Source organism: Nerophis lumbriciformis, linkage group LG23 (genome assembly GCF_033978685.3).
Source record: "Nerophis lumbriciformis linkage group LG23, RoL_Nlum_v2.1, whole genome shotgun sequence".
NCBI lineage: Eukaryota > Metazoa > Chordata > Actinopteri > Syngnathiformes > Syngnathidae > Nerophis > Nerophis lumbriciformis.
Genome location: NC_084570.2, coordinates 28,107,818 through 28,122,933, shown reverse-complemented (window position 1 = coordinate 28,122,933; position 15,116 = coordinate 28,107,818).

Below are 15,116 nucleotides of genomic sequence, written 5' to 3'. Positions count from 1 at the left end.
CAACATGTTCTATCTACACTTCTGCTAAAATGTAATAATCACTTATTCTTCTGTTGTTTGATACTTTACATTAGTTTTGGATGATACCAAAAATGTAGGTATCGATCCAATACCAAGTAGTTGCAGGATCATACATTGGTCATATTCAAAGTCCTCATGTGTCCAGGGACGTATTTCCTGAGTTTATAAACATAATATGAATTTTAAAAAGACTAAAAAAGATTCTGTGACGATAAAACATATCGATGTATTCATAGTAGTATCGACTAGATACTCTATTGTACTTGTTATCATTAGAGTGGATGTCAGGTGTAGATCCACCCATGGCATTTGTTTACATTCAGAGGTGCTAGCTTGCTGTTAGCGATTATCTATTGTATCTTCCCATGGTGTGTAGTGAAGCATGTTTAGTTATTCCTCGTCCTCCAGTGATAATGGTACATGTAAGAAACTTACTTTGTCACCATGGAGGCGAGGATTAGTGATTGAGAAGTAGCTAAAACACTGCCGACTGTGGATTGACGTTAGCCGCTAGCTAGCTAGCCATGTCTTAAAGCACCTTTTCCTGAGGGTGTTTCAGTGTTATAACTTCACCTTTATCTTTAGTTTTTAAGCCAAAATGCGTCCATTCTCCTTTTTCTGTCTACACACTGTGTCTGCTTGTACGTACTCTGTGTGTGTGCGCTGCCGAACATGCTCCTCTGCTCATAAAACCAGCTATGTCATGACGTGACGAAGCGCCGTCATGCCCATTTAAAAAAAAAATTTAAAAAATGGGGGAACCGGTACTTTTCAAACAGAGTATAGTACCGTTTTTGATTCATTAGTACCGCGATGCTATACTAATACCAGTATACCATACGACCTTATTGGCATCAATGATTTGCCAGGCTCCGTCTCATGTCCGCCATCTTGATAGCTCCCAACTTTTTATCGGCGTGATGCCGGAGCTCGTATTAGAAACAATCGGTCCATCTCCCTCGGTTTTGTGTCTTAGGTGGGAATGGCTGTCAAATCTTCTTTTCACAGAGACGAGACTGAGAACAGAGAGAGGATGAGATCCCACGATGGCTACATTTGATAACTGGCATGCGGCGAGGGATACAGCTTTGTTCTGGAGGTAAAAACACAATTGTGTGTGTGTGTGTCGGCACATTTTTCACCTTTTAATGGCTTTTTTGCAGGGGTGGAGAGCCCTTAATTTGACAAGCACCAGTGTCACGCCGACATCGCCCACTCGTCACACACAAACACATCCCTGGACATGCACACAAAGTATATTTTTACTCCGTGCAACCTCGGCCTTCTACAAATAACACGCTTATGCACGCACACGCAGACACACACCTTTGCTCGCTAGGTGCGCACGCTCGCAGGCGAGTGAGACCTCGGTGGGTTTTCTGCTCTGGTCATGATTTCCTTCAGGGCTGTGAAAACACGCTGCATATGGAGTCCATCTCCTCCGTGGATTAGTGCTGAGAGCAACACGCACGCAGCGTCAACACGTGCACTCACAAAAGGAATCATGCTACTGGAATGCTACATTTTCTGCTGATTAAGTTTTTGGCCAACTTTAAATGTTTTTTTTTTTTTTTTTTAGTAGTCGGCCTACTGAACCTCAGTCACATACTTACAAAAAAGCCACTTTGTAGTGAATTATAAACAACAAACATGATAATAACTAGAGCGCGTGAATGCTCCAATGCTGAAGTTGAACTGAAATGCTGAGAGAATGTAGTATGAATATAAGAATAGTTTGAATGTTGGAATGGTTTGAATGCTGAAGAGTTTGAATTTCCAGGGAAGCTGGAATTTGGTTTGGAACTTGGGAAAGTGTTAGTTTGAATGTCCAGGATGAGTGGAATGTGTTGATGTTGGAATGGTTTGAGTAGGTTGAATATTGTGGGAATTGTGCAACTTGGAAAAATGCCCCACTCATTTCAATGGGAACTTCCTGGAAATTTGGGAATTTTGAGAAAAGCGGGATTCTTTTGAATGATTAGGAGCATGAATGTCCTGAATGAGCTGAATTGGTTGGTGTTGGAATGGTTTAAATAGGTCAAGAAATGTTGAAGTAGTAAATGGTATTGGGGATTTTTGTGAAAATCTGGAATTTTTTGGAAAATGATGAAAAACCTGAATGGTCTGAATGAGTTGAAATGGTTGGGTGTTGGAATGTTTCAAATCGGTCGAGAAATGTTGAAGTCGTAACATGTTGAATTGAGAAATGATATTAGGGAATTCCTGGAATTACAGAAAAAGCGGATTTTTTTTTTAAATGATTAGGAGCATGAATGTTCTGAATGAGCTGAATTGGTTGGTGTTGGAATTGTTTAAATCGGTCAAGAAATGTTGAATTAGTAACAGTTTTTAACTGAAAAATTCCTGGAATTTCGGGAAAACCGGGAATTGTTCTAGTTCTTTAACCAACTTGTTTTTTGTCCTGAATATGAGGAGTGTTTTGACGGTGGAATGGTTGAAATGGGTTGAAAAATGTGAAAGGATTTGTCGAACTTAAGAAGGGTGGAAAAAGGTTACCAAAATACAGGAATTCCTGGAAATTTGTTAAATGTGGAAAAATGGTAGTTTATATGTCCAGTATGAGTGGAATGTGTTGATGTTGGAATGGTTTGAATAGGTTGAAAAATGTGGGAATTGTGCAACTTGGAAAAATGTCCCATTCCTTTCAATGGGAACTTTCTGGAAATTTGGGAATTTTGGGAAATCAGGATTTTTGGTATTTTCTCTCTGGCACTCATCGAGGGCAGACACTCGCCTTTCCTCTCCCTTATCTCTCCTGCTTGCTTCTTTGTCTTGTCTTAACTTTCTTGTTGCCTCTTTTTGCACTGCTCTCCAAATCTAAACTTTGGAACTATTTAACTGGCCTCAACGAAATTGACAAGATCTTGGGTTTGGGGGAACCTGCTTGTCGTGACGAAGCGGTTGTTGCTGGACACACGACGGACTCTTGGGAGACGAATGAGTGCCGCGTGCCTGATGACCCTTTTCTGTCGAGGACGTGAAGATATCCACCTATTCGGAATTATGACAACAGGACATCTGCTGATTGGAGTAAGCGTTGCTCTGGTTTGTCGACAAATTGGAAGTTGCTGGCAGTCTTCAAAGTACCCCAAAGCTGCCACAAAGGATTGGAGGATGCGGAAAGAACTGTGGACACTCGTGTGATTTTGGATCACATCAGACTTTCTGCCCCGCAGTTTTGAGGATCAGTCATAGACAATTTAGAGTAAAAAGCAAATTTTATTGTCACTCGCATACAAAACGTTTTAACTTGGATTGTTTCCCTGGCGTCGAGACTCTCCCCAAGGACAGTGCAGCGAAGACACAACAAACTCCCTTCTTGTCTCTCATGGACACACACCTGTTGTTGTTTACTTTGGACTAGTGACTGCACAGACATCAAGGCCGCGGAACAGAGACACACTACGGGCTTACACACACACTTGCAACCCCCCCCACCCCCCCCCCCCCCCCCCCCCCCACCCCCCCACCCCCCAACCCAACGCCCTCGACGCAAATCCCATAGGGGTGATGAATGGATGGTCAGAGAGCTGCGTCCAACCATCATGACCTCGCACTCCCTTCCCTCTGTTGCTAGATATCTCGAGATGTACGTTGTATTATGTATATGTGCTTTGCTATAGAGGTTTTTTCCCACTCCAGACTGGGCCCCCTTAGGAGCCCAGTCTAGATTGTATTTTTTTACTCATCCTTCCCCAGCGTTTTACCTTTTTCCCATCTTTTACGGGGCGCCTTGTGGCGACCCATCAGCGTTGCTGTTCTGTAACCCTGTACACTGTTTGTTTTGTCTAATCTTGAACGGGTTTATGCTGAAAACAAAGTTTTGTTGTACTTGTGCAATGACAATAAAGACATATCTATCTATCTATCTATCTATCTATCTATCTATCTATCTATCTATCTATCTATCTATCTATCTATCTATCTATCCATCTATCTTTTTTTAAAATGGTTTGCAGCATGAATGTCCTAAATGAGCTGAATTGGTTGATGTTGGAATTGTTGAAATCGGTCAAGAAATGTTGAAGTAGTAAATGGTATAAGGGATTTTCGGGAAAATCTGGAATTTTTTTGAAAATAGTAAAACACTTGAATGGTCTGAATGAGTTGAAATGGTTGGGTGTTGGAATTTTTCAAATCGGTCGAGAAATGTTGAAGTAGTAACATGTTGAATTGAGAAATGGTATTAGGGAATTCCTGGAATTTCAGAAAAAGCGGGATTTTTTGGAAAATGATTAGGAGCATGATTGTCCTGATTGAGCTGAATTGGTTGGTGTTACATTTGTTTAAATCGGTCAAGAAATTTTTAATCAGTAACAGTTTTTAATTGAGAAATTCCTGGAATTTCGGGAAAATCTGGAATTTTTCTAGTTCCTTAACCAACTTGGTTTTTGTCCTGAATATGAGGAGTGTTTTGAAGGTGGAACGGTTGAAATGGGTTGAAAAATGTGAAAGGAGTAGTCAAACTTAAGAAGGGTGGAAATAAGTTACCAAAAAACGGGAATTCCTGAAAATTTGTTGAATGTGAAAAAATGTTAGTTTGAATGTCCAGGATGAGTTGAATGTGTTGAACTTATCAAGGAGCTTTTTGTATTATTAGGTCCATCAGTGCTAAATATTATAAACTTATCACTTTCCTCTGGCACTGTTCCCCTAGCATTCAAGAAAGCGGTTATTCATCCTCTGCTCAAAAGACCTAACCTTGATCCTGACCTCATGGTAAACTACCGACCGGTGTCCCACCTTCCCTTTATTTCGAAAATCCTCGAAAAAATTGTCGCACAGCAGCTAAATGAACACTTAGTGTCTAACAATCTCTGTGAACCTTTTCAATCCGGTTTCAGGGCAAATCACTCTACGGAGACAGCCCTCGCAAAAATGACTAATGATCTACTGCTAACGATGGATTCTGATGCGTCATCTATGTTGCTGCTTCTTGATCTTAGCGCTGCTTTCGATACCGTCGATCATAATATTTTATTAGAGCGTATCAAAACACGTATTGGTATGTCAGACTTAGCTTTGTCGTGGTTTAACTCTTATCTTACTGACAGGATGCAATGCGTCTCCCATAATAATGTGACCTCGGACTATGTTAAGGTAACGTGCGGAGTTCCTCAGGGTTCGGTTCTTGGCCCTGCACTCTTTAGTATTTACATGCTGCCGCTAGGCGACATCATACGCAAATACGGTGTTAGCTTTCATTGCTATGCTGATGACACCCAACTCTACATGCCCCTAAAGCTGACCAACACGCCGGATTGTAGTCAGCTGGAGGCGTGTCTTAATGAAATTAAACAATGGATGTCCGCTAACTTCTTGCAACTCAACGCCAAGAAAACGGAAATGCTGATTATCGGTCCTGCTAAACACCGACATTTATTTAATAATACCACCTTAACATTTGACAACCAAACAATTACACAAGGCGAATCAGTAAAGAATCTGGGTATTATCTTCGACCCAACTCTCTCGTTTGAGTCACACATTAAGAGTGTTACTAAAACGGCCTTCTTTCATCTCCGTAATATCGCTAAAATTCGTTCTATTTTATCCACTAGCGACGCTGAGATCATTATTCATGCGTTCGTTACGTCTCGTCTCGACTATTGTAACGTATTATTTTCGGGGCTCCCTATGTCTAGCATTAAAAAATTACAGTTGGTACAAAATGCGGCTGCTAGACTTTTGACAAGAACAAGAAAGTTTGATCATATTACGCCTATACTGGCTCACCTGCACTGGCTTCCTGTGCACTTAAGATGTGACTTTAAGGTTTTACTACTTACGTATAAAATACTGCACGGTCTAGCTCCGTCCTATCTTGTCGATTGCATTGTACCATATGTCCCGGCAAGAAATCTGCGTTCAAAGAACTCCGGCTTATTAGTGATTCCCAGAGCCCAAAAAAAGTCTGCGGGCTATAGAGCGTTTTCTATTCGGGCTCCAGTACTATGGAATGCCCTCCCGGTAACAATTAGAGATGCTACCTCAGTAGAAGCATTTAAGTCCCATCTTAAAACTCATTTGTATACTCTAGCCTTTAAATAGCCCCCCTGTTAGACCAGTTGATCTGCCGTTTCTTTTCTTTTCTCCTCTGCTCCCCTTTTCCTTGAGGGGCGGGGGTGCACAGGTCCGGTGGCCATGGATGAAGTGCTGGCTGTCCAGAGTCGGGACCCGGGGTGGACCGCTCGCCTGTGCATCGGTAGGGAACATCTCTGCGCTGCTGACCCGTCTCCGCTCGGGATGGTGTCCTGCTGGCCCCACTATGGACTGGACTCTTACTATTATGTTGGATCCACTATGGACTGGACTCTCACAATATTATGTCAGACCCACTCGACATCCATTGCTTTCGGTCTCCCCTAGAGGGGGGGGGTTACCCACATATGCGGTCCTCTCCAAGGTTTCTCATAGTCATTCACATCGACGTCCCACTGGGGTGAGTTTTTCCTTGCCCGTATGTGGGCTTTGTACCGAGGATGTCGTTGTGGCTTGTGCAGCCCTTTGAGACACTTGTGATTTAGGGCTATATAAATAAAGATTGATTGATTGATTGATTGAAGGTGGAATGGTTTGAATCGGTAGAAGAATGTGGGAATTGTGGAAGTTTGAAAAATGGCTAATTCATTTTGAATGGGGACAATGCAAAACAAAAAAGGTATTATGGGAAATCCGGAAATTATTTTTAGAATTGATGAAGTAGAGTACACAATTTCTGAACAGGCTGAATATTTTGAAGTTGAAACAGTTTGAATCGGATGGGAAATGTGGAACTTTGAAGAATGTCCCATTCATTTCAATGTGAATTTTGGGAAAAGCGGGAATTTTTTGGAAAATGGTGAAAAAAAACTTGAATGTTCTGAATGAGTTGAAATGGTTGGTGTTGACTTTTTTCAAATCGGTAGAGAAATGTTGAAGTAGTAACATGTTGAATTGAGAAATGGTATTACGGAATTCCTGGAATTTCGGGAAAGCCGGACATTTTTCCATTTCAAAAAACAACTTAGTTTTTTGTCCGGAGTAAGAGGAATGTTTTGACGGTGGAACGGTTAAAGTGGGTTGAAAAATGTGGAAGGAGTAGTCGCCAGAAAAAAGGGTGGAAACAGGGCTTTGGAAAAGCAGGAATTCTGGAAAATCCTGGAATTTTTTTGAAATTAGAAAAATGGTGGAATGTGTTGAAGGTGGAATAGTTTGAAACGGTTGAAAAATGTGGAAATGGTGAAAGTTAGAAAAAAAAAAAAATATTGTTTTGTTGGATTGATTAATTAAAAAAATAAAAATAAAAATAAAATTTATAAATAAAAAAAAATAAAAAAATCGATTTAAAAAAAAATGAGAATCGATTCTGAATCGCACAACGTGAGAATCGTGATTCGAATTCGAATCGATTTTTTCCCACACCCCTAATATATATATATATATATATATATATATATATATATATATGTATATATGTATATGTATATATGCATATATATATGTATGTGTATACATATATACATTTATATGTATGTATGTATGTATGTATATTAGGGGTTTAACGGTACGTGTATTTGTATTGAACCGTTTCGGTACAGGGGTTTCGGTTCGGTTCGGAGGTGTACCGAACGAGTACACATGCTAGCAGCGACCGGGCTAGGACAACATGTAAAAGCCAGAGCTGGAAGACCCTCCTGCCTCGTTAAGATCTTCCGTTTGGGAACGCTTCGGCTGCGCGATACAACAATGGAGGACGGAGGTTTGCCGACATTGTTCAGCAGCTGCTTCTGACAACACGTCAAACATGTGTTGCAGCTTTCCTGCTTCCGTCTCCCAGACCGTAGTCAAGGAGCGCAGGGCAGACACTCCTCCAGGGCCGATGTATTCTCGGGGGCAACACCCTTCACTCTACCCGGCAGTGGGTCTCCGCAGCTCCGGACTCCAGGGTAAATGACGAGTCCGGCGATTAGTTGCAAATCGTGGCTTTATTGAGGTCTTGCACACAGCCAATCCAACAAAACACTAGCCACTCCCCACACTCAGCTACCGCTCCCTCACCTCGCTCGCCCACACACTCACCTCACACGCTGTCACATATTAAAGGGCCACACACACACATACGCTACTCTCATAACACATGCTAACCCATTTGAAGTGTCACCACCGCATTCAAGCAGCCTCTCCTCAGCGAGTCAGGCAGGGCTAAAGCAATAACAAATGTTTTTATAGCAGCAGATATAAGTCCATATTGTATTAAAAACTAGATTTTGACCCACTTCTATGGTGGAAGAACAATGAGCATATATATTCTCTTACTGCCAAGTTAGCCAGGCTGGGAGGAGAAAAGAAAAGTTAATCTGAGGCTGAGTTGACTTGAAACTGTTTAATGTTGCACTTTTTATATGTAGAAGAAAAGTTGTGTAATTTTATTTAATCTGAGCAACAGCTTGAGGCAGTTTCATGTTGCTTAACGTGGACCCCGACTTCAACAAGTTGAAAAACTTATTAGGGTGTTACCATTTAGTGGTCAATTGTACGGAATATGTACTGTACTGTGCAATCTACTAATAAAAGTCTCAATCAATCAATCAATCAATCAAAGAAAACACTTTATATGTAGATAGGTTTTGTTAAGAAACCATTCTGAGCCTTATCTTATTTAGTTTTTATTTTATATATGTTGACCACATTAAGCCTGGCAATGCACCCTGTGTGTATATGTATGTTATGCCATTGTTTACAAATTTGGTAAATAAATAACCAAAAAATGTTTATTTTGTTGTTTTCTTACTGTACCGAAAATTAACCGAACCGTGACCTCTAAACCGAGGTACCGAACCGAAATTTTTGTGTACTGTTACACCCCTAATGTGTATATATATATATATATATATATATATATATATATATATATATATATGTATATATATATATGTATGTACTGCGATGAGGTGGCGACTTGTCCAGGGTGTACCCCGCCTTCCGCCCGATTGTAGCTGAGATAGGCTCCAGCGCCCCCCGCGACCCCAAAGGGAATAAGCGGTAGAAAATGGATGGATGGATATATGTATGTATAGATAGATAGCTAGATATATAGATATATAGATAGATAGATAGATAGATAGATAGATAGATAGATAGATAGATAGATAGATAGATAGATAGATAGATAGATAGATAGTGCTTTATTAATTCCTTCAGGAGAGTTCCCTCGGGAACATTTAAATTTCAGCAGCAGTGTACAGAGTTGAGATCGAAATTAAAAAGTAAAAAGTAAATATTTGGGGTATAAATGGAAACAAAATAGAAAAATATTACAATAAAAATAAAAATAAAAAGCAACAATGAGAATAGAAATATAAAAGTAAAATAAGAATATAACAAGAGAAACTAGGCAGTAGTGACCATGTTGTGAAAAATTATTGCACTGTTATTGAGAGGAGTTGTACAGTCTAACGGCGTGTGGGACAAAGGAGTTTTTGAGTCTATTAGTCTTGCACTTGGGATGAAGCAGTCTAGCACTGAACAGGCTCCTCTGGCTACTGACAATGGTATGCAGAGGGTGACTGGCATCATCCAGGATGCTCACTAGTTTTTCCACAGTCCTCTTCTCTGCCACCATCTTCAGTGAGTCCAGTTTTATTCCGATCGTAGAACCGGCCCGCCTGATCAGTTTCTCCAGTCTGGAGCTGTCTTTCTTAGATGTACTGCCCCCCCAGCACACTCCGATGTAGTACAGAACACTGGCAACCACAGACTGGTAGTACATCCACAAGAGTTTTTTACAGACGTTGAAGGAGTGCAGCCTCCTCAGGAAGTACAGCCTGCTCTGTCCTTTCCTGTACAAGTGGTCCGTGTTAACAGTCCAGTCCAGCTTATTGTCCACCCACACCCCGAGGTACTTGAATGAGTCCACGGTCTGTACCTCGACTCCCTCGATCACAATAGGTTGTGACCTTGGACTCGACCTCCCAAAGTCAATGACTAGCTCCTTGGTCTTTGACGGATTGAGCTGCAAGAGGTTCCTGTGGCACCAGTCAGCAAAGTCCCTCACCAGGCTCCGAAAGTCCTCCTCTCTGCCGTCCCTGATGCACCCGACGATGGCTGTGTCATCCGCGTACATCTGGATGTGACACAGCTCTGAGTTGTAGCAGAAGTCAGCGGTGTACAGGGTGAAGAGAAGAGGGGCCAGCACCGTTCCCTGCGGTGCTCCGGTGCTGCTGATCACAGTGTCAGGCGTGATGTCCTTCAGTCTGTTGTACTGTGGCCTATCGGTGAGGTTGTTCGAAATCCAGGCAACCAGGCAGGGGTCCACTCGCATTCTGTCCAGCTTGTCCTGGAGAAGGCGGGGCTGGATAGTATTAAAGGCGCTCGAGAAGTCCAGGAACAGGATCCTCACAGTGCCATTTCCCTTATCCAGGTGTGAGTGGGCTCGGTGCAGCAGGTAAAGGATAGCAGGTATGTGTATATATATGCACAGTATATCTATCTATATATGTATAGATAGATATACATATATGTGTATATACATATATATATATTACCGGCCATTTTTACCACATAACAATACCACGAGTGAGGAATTTAGCCTCATATTGACATATATATATATATATATATATATATATATATATATATATATATATATATATATATATACAAATATATATATATATATAAACACAGAGGCTATTTCCTCCCTACAGGCTTGTTTCACAGGTTTCTCTGCTGTTCAGGGGAGTTTATTCAGTTTATATATATATATATATATATATATATATATATATATATATATATATATATATATATATATATATATATATATATATATATATATGTATATATAGGGAGGAAATAGCCTCTGTGTTTATATATATATATATATATATATTTATATATATATATATATATATATATATGGAGAAACTGCATCCGGCGCCGTCGACCCCCCCTCCCCCCCTACACACACACACACACACACACACACACACACACACACACACACACACACACACACACACACACTCCACTGTGTGCAAGTATTGACCACCAGCAGTTTATGGATTCTGACTTAGCCAGATGTTTAGATTTGAACCCTGGTCTTAACCTCCATCGACTGACAAGGTGTTCAGCTCTCCTTCTTCCACGCAATGTGTGAGTGAGGGTAAGAACAGATGAGATGTTAGCACCAGTTTCTTCTCTGATAGGCCATTGTCAACAATAACACAACTCAGACATTTGCACAAATGCCCGTTTTTTCAGATTTAGTCAAACAGTTCATTACTGCAGTTTATTCAAGGGGACTATTATGTTAAATAACCCTTTATTACAGTGCATTCAGAAATTATTCACAGTGCTTCAATTTTTAAAAACATTTTTGAGTTACAGATTTATTGCAAAATCATTTTGTGTATAATTTTGAGGGCAAAAATGAATTAATTTCTTTTTGGAAGAAAGCTGTAACATAAAATGTGGGAAAAGCGAAGTGTTGTGAGTACTTTTTGGATGTACTGTACATGTGATATTTTTAGTTTTTTAATTTAATAAATGTGTAAAATAGAAAAAAAAGAATCACATTGTCATTACGGGGTATTGTGTGTAGAATTTTGAGGATAACATTTTTTTTGGAATAAGGCTGTAACATTAAATGTTTTTCGTTAGGATTCAGAATTGTTTGACTTCAAGCATTTATAATTAACAAATGTGACCATACCAAAACATTTATTACTAACAAATGTGACCTTACATAAACATTTATTACTAACAAATGTGACCACACCAACACATTTATTACTTACAAATGTGACCATACCTAAACATTTATTAATAAATGTGACCATACCTAAACATTTATTAATAAATGTGACCATACCGAAACATTTATTACTAACAAATGTGACCATACCAAAACATTTATTAATAAATGTGACCATACCGAAACATTTATTACTAACAAATGTGACCATACCAAAACATTAATTACTAACAAAGGTGACCATACCTAAACATTTATTACAAAAAAATGTGACCAGACCTAAACATTTATTACTAACAAAGGTGACCATACCTAAACATTTATTACTAACAAATGTGACCATACCTAAACATTTATTACTAACAAATGTGACCATACCAAAACATTTATCACCAACAAAGGTGACCATACCTAAACATTTATTACTAACAAATATGACCATACCTAAACATTTATTATTAACAAATGTGACCATACCAAAACATGTATATCTAACAAATGTGACTATACCTAAACATTTATTACTAACAAATGTGACCAAACCAAAACATTTATTACTAACAAATGTGACCATACCAAAACCTTTATTACTAACAAATGTGACCATACCAAAACCTTTATTACTAACTAATGTGACCATACCAAAACATGTATTACTAACAAATGTGACCATACCTAAACATTTATTACTAACAATTTGACATACCTAAACATTTATTACTAACAAATGTGACCATACCATCCATCCATCCATCCATCCATCCATCCATCTTCTTCCGCTTATCCGAGGTCGGGTCGCGGGGGCAGCAGCCTAAGCAGGGAAGCCCAGACTTCCCTCTCCCCAGCCACTTCGTCCAGCTCCTCCCGGGGGATCCCGAGGCGTTCCCAGGCCAGCCGGGAGACATAGTCTTCCCAGCGTGTCCTGGGTCTTCCCCGTGGCCTCCTACCGGTCGGACGTGCCCTAAACACCTCCCGAGGGAGGCGATCGGGTGGCATCCTGACCAGATGCCCGAACCACCTCATCTGGCTCCTCTCGATGTGGAGGAGCAGCGGCTTTACTTTGAGCTCCCCCCGGATGACAGAGCTTCTCACCCTATCTCTAAGGGAGAGCCCTGCCACCCGGCGGAGGAAACTCATTTCGGCCGCTTGTACCCGTGATCTTGTCCTTTCGGTCATAACCCAAAGCTCATGACCATAGGTGAGGATGGGAACGTAGATCGACCGGTAAATTGAGAGCTTTGCCTTCCGGCTCAGCTCCTTCCTCACCACAACGGATCGATACAGCGTCCGCATTACTGAAGATGCCGCACCGATCCGCCTGTCGATCTCACGATCCACTCTTCCCTCACTCGTGAACAAGACTCCGAGGTACTTGAACTCCTCCACTTGGGGCAGGGTCTCCTCCCCAACCCGAAGATGGCATTCCACCCTTTTCCGGGCGAGAACCATGGACTCGGACTTGGAGGTGCTGATTCTCATCCCAGTCGCTTCACACTCGGCTGCGAACCGATCCAGCGAGAGCTGAAGATCCTGGCCAAATGAAGCCATCAGGACCACATCATCTGCAAAAAGCAGAGACCTAATCCTGCAGCCACCAAACCAGATCCCCTCAACGCCTTGACTGCGCCTAGAATTCTGTCCATAAAAGTTATGAACAGAATCGGTGACAAAGGGCAGCCTTGGCGTAGTCCAACCCTCACTGGAAACGTGTCCGACTTACTGCCGGCAATGCGGACCAAGCTCTGACACTGATCATACAGGGAGCGGACCGCCAAAATCAGACAGTCCGATACCCATACTCTCTGAGCACTCCCCACAGGACTTCCCGAGGGACACGGTCGAATGCCTTCTCCAAGTCCACAAAACACATGTAGACTGGTTGGGCAAACTCCCATGCACCCTCAAGGACCCTGCCGAGAGTATAGAGCTGGTCCACAGTTCCACGACCAGGACGAAAACCACACTGTTCCTCCTGAATCCGAGGTTCGACTATCCGGCGTAGCCTCCTCTCCAGTACACCTGAATAGACCTTACCGGGAAGGCTGAGGAGTGTGATCCCACGATAGTTAGAACACACCCTCCGGTTCCCCTTCTTAAAGAGAGGAACCACCACCCCGGTCTGCCAATCCAGAGGTACCGCCCCCGATGTCCACGCGATGCTGCAGAGTCTTGTCAACCAAGACAGCCCCACAGCATCCATAGCCTTAAGGAACTCCGGGCGGATCTCATCCACCCCCGGGGCCTTTCCACCGAGGAGCTTTTTAACTACCTCAGCAACCTCAGCCCCAGAAATAGAAGAGCCCACCACAGATTCCCCAGGCACTGCTTCCTCATAGGAAGACGTGTTGGTGGGATTGAGGAGGTCTTCGAAGTATTCCCTCCACCGATCCACAACATCCGCAGTCGAGGTCAGCAGAACACCATCCTCACCATACACGGTGTTGATAGTGCACTGCTTCCCCTTCCTGAGGCGGCGGATGGTGGTCCAGAATCGCTTCGAAGCCGTCCGGAAGTCGTTTTCCATGGCTTCCCCGAACTCCTCCCATGTCCGAGTTTTTGCCTCCGCAACCGCTGAAGCCGCACACCGCTTGGCCTGTCGGTACCTGTCCGCTGCCTCAGGAGTCCTATGAGCCAAAAGAACCCGATAGGACTCCTTCTTCAGCTTGACGGCATCCCTCACCGCCGGTGTCCACCAACGGGTTCTAGGATTACCGCCACGACAGGCACCAACTACCTTGCGGCCACAGCTCCAATCAGCTGCCTCGACAATAGAGGTGCGGAACATGGTCCACTCGGACTCAATGTCCAGCACCTCCCTCGTGACATGTTCAAAGTTCTTCCGGAGGTGGGAATTGAAACTCTCTCTGACAGGAGACTCTGCCAGACGTTCCCAGCAAACCCTCACAATGCGTTTGGGCCTGCCAGGTCTGTCCGGCATCCTCCCCCACCATCGCAGCCAACTCACCACCAGGTGGTGATCGGTTGAAAGCTCCGCCCCTCTCTTCACCCGAGTGTCCAAAGCATGAGGCCGCAAATCCGATGACACAACTACAAAGTCGATCATGGAACTGCGACCTAGGGTGTCCTGGTGCCAAGTGCACATATGGACACCCTTATGTTCGAACATGGTGTTCATTATGGACAATCTGTGACGGGCACAAAAGTCCAATAACAGAACACCACTCGGGTTCAGATCCGGGCGGCCATTCTTCCCAATCACGCCTCTCCAGGTTTCACTGTCGCTGCCAACATGAGCATTGAAGTCCCCCAGTAGAACGAGGGAATCACCCGCGGGAGCACTCTCAAGTACTCCCTCGAGCGAATCCAAAAAGGGTGG